This window comes from Epinephelus moara, chromosome 22 (genome assembly GCF_006386435.1).
Source record: "Epinephelus moara isolate mb chromosome 22, YSFRI_EMoa_1.0, whole genome shotgun sequence".
Lineage (NCBI taxonomy): Eukaryota > Metazoa > Chordata > Actinopteri > Perciformes > Serranidae > Epinephelus > Epinephelus moara.
The window spans coordinates 15,033,586-15,044,341 of NC_065527.1; the positions used below are offsets into that span (position 1 = coordinate 15,033,586).

Sequence of the window (10,756 nt, forward strand, 5' to 3'; positions counted from 1 at the left end):
CTGAGTAATAGTTTGCTGTGGCATTGCGGAGGCCCCTCTTATAAGTTTTGAGACTGTCTGTCCAGATTAAACGAGATTCTTCCAGTTTGGTTAATCGCCAATTCCTTTCAAATTTTCGCGATATTTGTTTTAACTTACGGGTTTGAGAGTTATACCAAGGAGCGAACTTTCTTTGCTTTTTTAACATTTTATGTTTTTGAACAGTGGTGGGGGAGATACTTAGATCTTTGTCTTAAGTAAAAGTAGCAATATCCTGCTTGTCCAATTGTTATCCAGTGTTATTAAGATAGCTAAATGTTTACAGGTTTTCAATACAGAAACTATAAAGGTGTTCTGCACAATCAATGTATTTATTTTGACAAATTTTGGAGTGATATTTCTTTCACAGTGCTGTATGCTTACAGTAAATAACTCTGTGCCATAGTGGGAAAACACTGATGTGTCTTTCAGTTTCATTCTTACTCACTGAAGATCAAATCAATCCCCCTTCTTTTGTTCATAATGCCCTTTTCTCACCATTTTGTTGGATTGCAACAATTTGCCAATAAACTCAGAAAGAACAAAATACAGAATACTACACTATACCTTATGTTTTCTTTTACCATCCTCAGATTATAGTAACTATCATGCAGTCACAATGTGCTTATAATGCTCCAGTGGTTCCTTTTAACATTCTCAGGAAACTGTCTTTGTGCTCAGTGCTCTGCTCCATTTCCGTGGTTTGTAAAACATGCCTGTGCACAATTCAGTATTCACACAGTAAATGACCCAGGGCGTGTCAGATGTCTGATTACGTTCACCCGTGCAGAACAAAAGATAAGATTCCCAACTGCACATTACTGTTACACACGCTCATAAAGGTTGCCATCACTTCGTGGCTACACTGCTCCGTTTATAAAGCAACTTGAGTTTATTTTCTGTGTCTATCCAGCAGACTGACGCCCCTTGTTATCGTTATCATCTCACATAGTGAATCCTATAGGAGGCTGAGTCATAGAGAATAAACTTCTGGTTGATTTACAGTCAAGGGAGCTAAGTCCGGTTAAGAGAAATGAAGAAAAATGAGGAGTAGGATTCAGAAACGAAACTACATTATACACAGGCCGCATGCTAAGAGTGTTTCCTCTGCCTCTAACTTCCTCAGCAGGGCCACCTGAACACGAACTCAACTGACGGCCACAGCCAGATTGAATAATTTTTAAATTAAACGTGCCCTTTCTGAGAAGAATGAAGAGTGAAGAGTAAAACTAAAACAAAGGCTCAGAGTTGTAGTGTAAATATTGGTTACTAAGGGCAGGATTTACAGGAAACACTGTGTCTCATCAAGAGCAACAGCCTCTGTGCTTTCTCTTATCTTACACGATACTTTCCGAGAGGTAGTGGAGGATGCGGGTGGTGTTACTCGGCAGCCAATGCACATGAAATATCTTCACCTACAGTAACATGTAGTTCTCTGTAACTGAATGTTGTTTGCCAGCCTGAGGTAACTATAACTAATAGAAAAACAGTGACACAGGAGTGTCGTTTGTGAGCACCAACATAAGTTAGTATTTAGGCTGAAATGTATCAATAGATGCAATAAAATAAATGTGTGTAATGTTCACACTAGGGCTGGGTATCCCACTGATTTCCTGAATCAATTTGATTTGGATTCACAAGGTCCCTATTTGATTCAATTTGATTCAATCTCACTTTTATGATTCAATACCAGGTCATTCAAATGAAGATCAATTGATTATCTTAACCCAGTTTATACAACAAACTGCATTTGTAATCTACAAACTACTGTTGCAAATGTCAATAAGTGTGATTCGAAACCATAGTAGGTCTGCATTTTGTTTTTATTGCAGAGTTATGATTCCAGATACACTTGGTACAACAAAATACACTACATTCAAAGTCAGATGGTCAACAGCAGTGCACGAAGAATCTGTATCCAATGAGCAGGCACCTGTTGCCACTGTGCAGGGTCACTTTGAGAGGAATGATCTTGTCCGTCAGTATTTCTTGTCTTTGTCCAAAAAAACCCAACAACAACGGATCATTGACACTTGAAACTGATATTACTCAAGTGAAATGTGCTTTAACATTAAAAGTTAACATTTAGATATATTGCAGTTTATTTATTTTAAGGCAGAACAAGCTTCTTTTGGAGAGATTGTTGTGTCACTTACCATGTAATTGTACACATACACTGCTCCGGCCGCTGTTACCACTATCACAGCTCCAATAATCAGCAAACCAGAGGCATATATATTCAAGCCTCTGACTTCCCAGGTACTATGAGCTATAGCTTCCCTAAAGAGGAGTGACAAATAGTCAGCATAGATGTTCCACATGTAATAACTTAGGTGATTCTCTGGCTTCTCTGACATCTAACACCGCCATCATATGATGCTGATATTATCAAATACCTGCAAAGACTACCTCCATTCCTTTTATTTGGCTGATGCCTCAACACAAAGTGACTTACAATATATGCATTCAACAATGTGGGTAAAGCTTAAGTATCATGCATGTGCATCAACTTCATTAAACTGCTTTATTTCATTTATTCTTGGTATTTTATATTTTATTAGCCAATGTGCATTTCACTAAACAGGTAATCAGCAGACTTGTCGTGCTCACTCAAAAGTCTAAAAGAGTAATTGGGTGCTGGTCCATAAAATCACAGCAAAGTAGAAAAACCTGACAGCCGTAAACTATGACTTGAAACGCGTCCGTTTGACTGCTGCTGTGCTGTTAGGTTTTTCTACTTTGCTGCATTTCACTAAACAAACAGAACCCTATCACCAGCAGCTGAAGGTGAAAATTACTTACACACTCACTGCAGTGCCCATCCTCGTTATTTTATTTCTCTTGTCTCAGTGTCTCGCATTAGCTGTATCACTCAGATGCAGTGTGAAGTTATGTCGTTGATTTCAGTTGATCAGCCCCTCATGCCTAAAGAATGTGCTGTTGTTACGCCCTTCCTGCTATTCTAGTCTGCATTAAAGTAGGAACACGCAGTTGTTTATTTTCTTACTTTCTTGATTCCTTTAGTCAATAAAAAACTCAACTAACCAAAGATTTCAGATTTATTGGACATTTATTGGATGGGCCACAGCTTGTCATCAGAAAATGTTGTATTCCACAGTAATATTTAGTTTTGGCCACAAATAAACTATTTAACCAACTAGATGGGCATCTCAGCCCGTTGAGCCTGTTTTTTGATGTTGTTGATATAGCTACTCAACGGGGAACACGAGATTCAAATTCAACTCAAATTATTGTTGCAAATGTTGGGGCACTGCAAAACCACAAATGGCGTGCATTTTCCTGCACTTCACACATGTACAGGATGTTCTGTGTTTCCACTCTCTGTTCGGCTGCCATTTTAAGTCACAATGTTATGTGCAATGGTGTCACAACCTGGCTCAAGCCGGGACAAAGGTGGGGAGACTACACGAGTTGCAACAAATAGAAGTTTATTTTACATAACTAAAAGGAGTGTAATGATAAATTAAATGTGACCAGAGTCATCAGACTGGTTCGGGGGTATGCATTTAGTATATCATTGATTAGTAAGCCCTCTAAAACTACACTACGCTATACGCACAATGTGATTTTGCCAAGTAGGACATGCTCCTGGATCAACATCCCAAATCACATTCCAGGAACAACATTACAACCAACCAACCAATCACAGCCCTCTGACATCATCAGTAGATGCCGCATTCAACTGCGCTCGTAATTGGAGCGATACGTCAACGCAGCCGCCATCTTGCCCAGGTGGAGCCGCGCTGCCTAATGCATGTATATGTCTATTGAGGCAGGAGATTATTTATGATTAAAATCATCATTACTTGCTGAATTCTCAACCGATTTTCATGTGGTTTGCTTTGTTACAGTTGTCAGACATGTAGTTATGATACAGGATACTTGGTTAAATAAAAAATGCATTTTTCATACCAAAATATTTGATCTTATGTAGATAAAGTAACAGTAATAGTTCTACAACACATTTAAACTAAACTTTCCCCATATAATAAATATTCTTTTTTCTTACTAGATGTACAATGCCCACCATGATGTCATTTAATTATTAATTTTGATTATAAATATTTATTCATATTTCACACAATGTGCAAAAAATAGTGTATCAGCAGGGTTGTGCCGAGCTGCAGTGTAGTTGAACATTCTGATTAACAAATGTTGGTTTTGTACAAGTGAAAATAAATGACTTAGAGCTGCATGTTTACACAAAATTTTGCTTTAATCTCATATGTATAACACCACAGTGTTCATGGGAGCCTGGACACAGAACTGTTTACATTATTAGGTCATATTTACAAAAAATACAGTGTACAGTAGCTAGTATTATTTTTAGGAGTCTGCCCAGTCCTGTCGAAGTACTCAGGTCTGAAGTGACAGCTGCAGATGACTGAGGAGTCACTCGGGACAAAGTCCTTTCTCCTCACTGCTGCTACCCATGCCCGCCTCCTATCTGTGTTTTTTGGGAAATTACACACAAAATAAGTGTGTCAGAAAAACGCAGTTCCACATAATTTGTAGTTACAATTCAGGCCACAAGTTAACTACTAACGTTGTACTGCGTTATGTTACGTTGGTGCCATGAAACAGATAGTTGACAATTTGGAATAACACATACACCGACATAGCTGTTTGACAAAGCATCATAATTTTATAAGTAATATTATATAAATGTTAACCTTTTTTTCTTTAAGTTGTGTGACATAGCGTTAGCTTAATTTGGCATTAGGACCAGATCAGGACAGTTACTTTAGCCTACTTGATTAGCTTAAAGAAGGATCACTTTTTGAGATATATATCTCATTAAACCTGTTCGTAACAGTAAAATATTGTAAAACAACTTCTTACCTGTGGAATGTTATTCCCTTCTGCTTGATTTTAACACTTCTTTCGTTAGTACACCCAAATGCAGAGCAAAAATGTGGCATTTTTGCCGAGCCTGACATGGGTCTGAACCGGTCAGAGCACCTAGGCAAGATGGCGGCGGTATTGACGCATCCCACAAGCCAGGGTGCAGCATCTATGTATATATATCTATGTGTGCTGCTCCTGTGCTTTGTTCAGAATTTCTTTGTGCTTCTTCAGAGCTAGTTTAGCAAATGTAAGATAATACAATTGAACAAATTCCTCAATAAAACTAAACAAAAAATTGTAAATGTGTTAACTGCAGGAATTTGCAACTCTTTGTTAGTGAACAGCTTACTTGTTAGCATAGCCTACCTACTTAGCAAGCTAACATTTTAGCTTAACTACTTAGCAAGCTAGCTCGCTAACATCTATTGGCAAGCTTACTTGTTAGCATAATGGTGCGTTCCAGGCAACCCGTAACTCGTGTTTTCACAACCTGTAACCCGTGAAAGTGCACTAGTCAAACCCGTAACTTCCCACCCGTGAACTCGTACCAGATCGATGTACTCCCAGTTACGGTTTCTTACTCCTCTAAACAACAATGGCAGCCCTATGGATGCGGTGTTGATGCAGGTGATACATGGTGAGAAATAGACATAAAATAACCCTAATGTTAACGCATTATTGGCAGCTGCTCTAACAGCTGGTTTCTAGTGCAAGAATAAATCAATACAAAATACGTTTCCAAACACACAGATAACGTAAAAAATAGCCTATAATAGCATCTGTGACCCTATCCTCCTCCGTTTCACTCAAATGAGCAAGGAGCAGGTACCTTTGGCGATAGCAATAATGGGGAAGCACAAACAAACGGTTCGCCATGTTCACAACAGGAAGTAACTGGCAGTTTGCCGTAACTTTCCTGGAACGCTACAAAGTCGTAACTCGTGACTTGAAGTCGTTTCTTACGAGTTTAAAAGCCTGCACACACCATAACTACCTAGTTAGCAAGCTAGCTCGCCAGTATTCCCATCTATTGGAAAGTTTACTCATTAGCATAGCCAACGTAGTTAGAAAGCTAACTCACTAACCCTGCAGTAGCTGAAAAGGTTTTTGCTCAGTGTTACAGAGTATTTTTTTTTAAAATTTTACTAACTTCAATTTGGAAAACTAGGAATTTTCAAAGAAGCAAAGGTAAATACAATGTGGGGTGTTGATCCAGGAGCATACTTGGCAAAATCACATCATGCTACATTATACTCAGGCTGCATGTTAAGAGTGTGCTTAAAAACTTGATGCAAAATACTGCAGACAAAAAAAAAAGATGGATGGAAACTGTTGTTTCTGTAAATCTAAAACTGAACATATGTTACATTTATTTTGGTTCTGCCCCTTCTGCCCTGTGGTTTTTTAGACGACTATCAAAAGATGGCTTGCATCAAGATATTCTTAACCATGTTCCCTCAAATAATAATGGTTGGTGAATTAAGAAATTGCTGTCCTAGCATTTTAAATACTGCTATATTACAAGGAAAAATATTTATTTTTGAATCAAAAGGAAAAGAGAGATTGACATTCTGCTGTTTTCTTTCCTTTTAAAAACATTTTTTATGTTAGGAGGCATTATTGCTGCAAGGCAGGGGAAAGTGAATGGCTATGACAAAAAGGTGGAATAGATTAAGGCCAAGTTTAGAAGAAGGATGGGTAACTCCACTGCAGCCAGGTTTTAAACGTCCTGTGTCATAAGACAAATTACTTTTCTTATTTCCCTCAGATGGTGCTATCTCAGAGAATATGGAGCATGGGAGTGGAGCAACTTAAAGCAGCCATTAAATCATTAAACCATAAAATATCTTCACCTACATAAGATGTTTTTTACAGTAACTGAATGTTGTGTGTCAACCTGAGGTAACTGAAGCTAAAACTATGCTTTGAAAAACGGCAGTGTCATCTGTGAGCAGTTGGAATAAACGTGAATGTCAATACAAAAATTAATTTCAAAATCACAGTTCGTCTGCCAAGTTTGTTTTTATTATGGAGTCGTGATTACATCGATGCTTTGGCAGTTCATTTTAGAGGAATGAGCTCTTCTGTCAGCTTCCCTTTTGTTTGTCTTTGTTGTCCTGCAAGAAATACAAAAACAGAAAAAGACACTTGAAATGATATTGTTGTTGTGAATCATGCTTTAACATTTAACTTTAACATTTAAGTATAGCACAGTTTCTTATGGACAGATTGCTGAATCACCTACCAGGTGCTTGTACACGGCCACTCCCACTGCTACTCCCACTACTGCTACCCCAGCAAAAATCAGCACACCACAAAAAGGGGATATAGTCACACCCTGCATTGCCACTTCAGCGCCGGCTTCTGTAACTGCACAGGCACAACTCTCCCTGAAAAGGATTGAGAAACAGTCAGCATCTGCACTCACTGCAGCATGACAATATTTAATTCAATTAACGCCATTATAATTAGTACAGATATTTATGTCTTCCTCAGGATGGTTATATTAACTGTGGTGATGTGACTTTTCATCTATCATCAGGTCATACTGTACTTTTAATTTGTACTTCAGTGTATGACCACATACCTGCAAAGCTACTGACATTCACACACGCCTCAACTGTACTTTGTGCTTTGTACAAATCAGCAAAGGTTTGCATGCTACATGCTAAACATCAGCATATTAGCGAAGAACCATTGTGTCCACATTCAGCCTTACAGAGCCAAAGTGTGGCTGCGGGCTCAGACTGCTAATTCAGTGACAACAGACCATGAAATAACATTTAAATTACAACAAAAACTGTACAACAATTATCAAATCAAAGCATGTACCTCAAGAAAATATTGCTTTGTTTGTTCAGACGTAAAATCTAAGCACTATTTAATTGCTTGTCTTTTATCACTGAAGCATAAAAACAGAACCCTGTCCAGTAGTTCAGGGCAGAATTACTTACATGATGCAAGCCATCCTTGGTGTCTTACTTCTCTCCTCTCTGTGATATTCTGGGATCAGTCGTTCAGATTCAGTGCCAGGTTTTGCTGTCAGTTTCAGTTTTACTTGTTGCAGCCCCTCATATGTACAGAATGTGCTGTGTTCCCACCCCTCCTCCCCAGCTGCCAGAGGGGTGTGTACTTCAGAATTACATACAGTGATTGTGCAGGCACCGGTACAGATATGGCAATAGTTGCAGTAGCTGGATGTTTGGATGTACAGGAGGTTAATTGATGTTATGTCGTGTTGATAACGTGGTCCAGGCACACAAATAAACTAACGTGGTGTCTTGCATATTTGTTAGATGTCAGGGAGACATTACAGAGTGTGGTTTAGCCGTTTTTGCACACTACAAGGATTCAAAAACAATAACTGATTATGCTATGTCTGCCGTTTTACAGTTTATAACAGCAGTGGACCATCTTTTATTGGAAGAAGCAATACCACGGAGTAGAAATATACCAATACAAGTAAAACACTTGTTATCCTGTTTGTCCTGTTATCCAATGTTGTGAGATTTTATATCAAATATATCAGAAGCAAATAAACAAGAAGTAGAGCACAGGCTGAAACTGAGGGGCATACAGGCAAAAACAAGCCAATCATCAGAGAGAGCAACCCATGAATACAGGAGGCAGCGCTGTAGCAACAGAACAACAGATGTCAGCTGTAATCAAAGTGAAAGGAGAGACAAATGGTGAAGTGGAGGCTGGAAGCAGTGGTGGACAACGCCCTGATAACCAGTCTCCTGCTTCTTCTTGAATGTTGGTAATGTTATGTTTCCTGACAGTTTCTTTAGGACTGGGGGAAGGAAGCTGATAATATGATGAGTGAAACGCCAAACCGAGGGGAGGGGGTGCTTTTTTCTTTTTCCTTTTTTTGCCAGTACTTCAATTGGGTTATGGCTTCAGTAAGAGACGCCTGCATTTATACATTGCACAGCACCGCCTGCATTAGTGCTGCTCCTATGATTGGCTAGGCAAGGTTGCTAGGATGAAGGTTCGGTGGATGTGTTAATATAATAACTATATGTTTGTCTGTGCGCATGTGTGTGTTTGTGAATGAAGTGGGGGAAAAAATGAGAAAAAGAACGATCAAATAAATAAACCCATTCAACAAATGATTATAATGGTAACAAAAGAAATACAGCTAGGATGAAAGTAGATATTCAAAAGCAGTAATATGTTTGATTTGAGACAAAGAAAATTCATTCTATAGTTGTAAGTGTACAGGTACAGGTGTACAGTGTACAGGTTTTAACACACGAAACATATTTGTCCTGCACAATTTAAAGAACGATATTAATTTTGACATATTTTAAGCAATATTTCTTGCACAATGCTGTAAGCTTGCAGTATGTAACTGTCATCCAAAGGTGGAAAAACATGGATATTCACTGGCTCAGATACATTTGCAGTGATTCAAGGTAACACATGCTTGTGTGCATGTCACTATTTACATGGCAAATGACACAGAGTGTGTCAGATGTCTTATTACAGTCGCCAGTGCAGAAGTCACACTGCTCCCTTTAACAAAGCACCTTGAGTTTATTTTCTGTATCCCTCCAGCAGACTGACGCACCATCCTCATACTACATAACTCTACTGTGAGAAAAATGAAGAAGGCGGGGGTCATCAAAGGCATCTGAGAGAAGCCTTCAGCTTGTTTCAGCAGTTGTTATGGCTCCACTGAGACGTCTCTGTCTTGACAAACAGTCCTGAGGCAGGTTTGATCATGAACAGGTGATCCTGTTCCTTATGTTATCTTATCAGTCTGTAAGCAAGTGACATGTCACATGTTCCATACAACCTACTTTCACTTTAGGTTACAGTCTAGTGTCTGCCTTATCCGTTTATGGTGCCACCCAGTAAAACACAGTGGGTTTTTTCTTATTTTGCATTTCTCAGTTCTTTTAGTCAATGAAAACCATATGTCATCTCAACTGAACACAGTTTGTTTTTTAATTTGGGAAATTACTAAACTGTTAAGATGTCAACTTGACTAATATAACTGAAAAAAATCAAAACAAAAATAAATAAATGCATTTAAAAAATCACTTTGATATTGTAATTTCCACAAATATACAAGGAAACTAGTCCATACCCATTGAGTGCACAGTTGCCCACGTACAGTTTCACATGGTGTGTATTTGGGATACAGGTCATAGGAAAATGCAGATTAAATAGTCAACTGAACCCATTAAGAAGAGCAATGTATTCAGACAGTGTTTTTGTGAATTTGATAGTATGATCGCTTTATTGAAAGTACAGTAGTACCATTGCCAATAGTGGGATAGTTAGTGGGCTAAAACTGTACATTAAAAGTTGAGGTAGCACGTTGAAAGGCAGATAGTTAAAGCGTTTATATGTTGTATTGACTTTAAAGTGGGGCGCACTGGTAGTTCACATGGGAAAGGTGCGGCTAGCCCTTGGGGCAGCAGCATACCATACCATGACTTAGCCATACCAAAAATTAGTAAAAAAATACAACAACATTGGGCCACAGGGGGAGCCACAGCGATCGGTCGCATTTTAGCCATTTTTAAGGATTTTTCCGTTGTTATAGCGCCACCCAGTTGCCAATTAGAGTTAAATTTCTCCAGTCACCTTGAGGCGTCCTGTTCTACATATCTACCAAGTTTAGTAAAAATCATAGGGTGGTTAGGCCTAGATAAGAAATTAGCTCTCTAGCACCCCCATTTTGTTTGATGGGGTCAATAATGGAGGGGTCCCCTCAGATTATGTGTGGTCATATGCCTATAAAGTTGCGTGGTGATCGGTGAAACCCTTGAGATGTTATACACCTTTATGTGATGAGCCACGCCCTCCGCAATATTCATTGCCTTATAGAAGCTCAGTTTTAGTAAGTTTTCCAACT

The 10,756-nt window shown here is 38.8% G+C and overlaps 2 long non-coding RNA genes across 2 annotated transcripts; both read right to left on the reverse strand.

The window, feature by feature from the left end:
- Positions 1 to 1,823: 1,823 nt before the first annotated feature.
- LOC126384132 (uncharacterized) lies at positions 1,824 to 2,926 on the reverse strand. Its single transcript, XR_007569231.1, has 3 exons — positions 2,821 to 2,926; positions 2,175 to 2,298; positions 1,824 to 2,011 (listed from the first exon to the last, which is right to left on the reverse strand). It is a non-coding gene; the product is annotated as an uncharacterized LOC126384132 (long non-coding RNA).
- A 3,964-nt stretch (positions 2,927 to 6,890) lies between these two features.
- LOC126384059 (uncharacterized) lies at positions 6,891 to 7,973 on the reverse strand. The gene is made up of 3 exons (XR_007569222.1): positions 7,842 to 7,973; positions 7,133 to 7,277; positions 6,891 to 7,004 (listed from the first exon to the last, which is right to left on the reverse strand). It is a non-coding gene; the product is annotated as an uncharacterized LOC126384059 (long non-coding RNA).
- Between the last annotated feature and the right edge of the window lie 2,783 nt (positions 7,974 to 10,756).